We start from the raw sequence: 1,233 nt of genomic DNA, 5'->3' as shown, positions 1-1,233 counted from the left end.
CAAACCGCTAACGGGAGCCGGGGGGTGTGGGGAGCTGGGGGGTGGCAGCAGCGGCAAGAGGCAACGTCGGGAGGGGGGGCTCCGCGCAAACCGGTAACGGGGGCCGGGGGGTGTGGGGGGGGGCGGTGGCGGCCGCGGCAAGAGGCAACGGCAGGCGGGGGGGCTCCGCGCAAACCGGCAGCGGGGGGGGGGGGGCGGGGGTAGCGGCAAGAGGCAACGGCGGGAAGGGGGGGCTCCGCGCAAACCGCTAACGGGAGCCGGGGGGTGTGGGGAGCTGGGGGGTGGCAGCAGCGGCAAGAGGCAACGTCGGGAGGGGGGGGCTCCGCGCAAACCGGTAACGGGGGCCCGGGGGTGTGGAGGGGGCGGTGGTGGCCGCGGCGAGAGGCAACGGCAGGCGGGGGGCGCTCCGCGCAAACCGGCAGCGGGGGGGGGGCGGGGGGTAACGGCAAGAGGCAACGGCGGGAAGGGGGGGCCTCCGCGCAAACCGGCAGCGGGGGGGGGGCGGGGGGTAGCGGCAAGAGGCAACGGCGGGAAGGGGGGGCTCCGCGCAAACCGGCAGCGGGGGGGGGGGGGGGGGTAGCGGCAAGAGGCAACGGCGGGAAGGGGGGGCTCCGCGCAAACCGGCAGCGGGGGGGGGGCGGGGGTAGCGGCAAGAGGCAACGGCGGGAAGGGGGGGGCTCCGCGCAAACCGGCAGCGGGGGGGGGGCGGGGGGTAGCGGCAAGAGGCAACGGCGGGAAGGGGGAGCTCCGCGCAAACCGGCAGCGGGGGGGGGGCGGGGGGTAGCGGCAAGAGGCAACGTCGGGAGGGGGGGCTCCGCGCAAACCGGCAGCGGGGGGGGGGCGGGGGTAGCGGCAAGAGGCAACGTCGGGAGGGGGGGGCGCCGCGCAAACCGGCAACGGGGGCGGGGGGGGGAGGCGGTCAGGGGCGGGGGGAGATTTCTAGAGATGCCGGCAGACCTTCTCCCCGGAGAACAGCGCTGTTGAAGAAAAGACTGCTTCAGAACACAACCTTTAATGAAAGACGCTCGATGAAAACAACACTTAATAAAAGAAGGTTTCATGCCGACTGCCTCTCTTCATTTACGCCGCCGCGGGGGGGGGGGGTTGGGGGGCCGGGCGGGCGATACCAGGCGGCCCTCGTCCCGGGGACCACGTCTACCCCGCGGTTCCAGCCTCCGCGCGCTAAGTGCCCGCCCGGCCGCGGGGAGCACGTCTACCTCCTGCCGCACGGCT

This window comes from Melanerpes formicivorus, unplaced genomic scaffold, assembly GCF_026170545.1.
Source record: "Melanerpes formicivorus ecotype bairdi unplaced genomic scaffold, bMelFor1.0.p_v2 SCAF_1109, whole genome shotgun sequence".
Taxonomy (NCBI): Eukaryota; Metazoa; Chordata; class Aves; order Piciformes; family Picidae; genus Melanerpes; species Melanerpes formicivorus.
The sequence above is the reverse complement of the archived record's forward strand: the minus strand, read 5'-3'. Positions refer to the sequence as shown.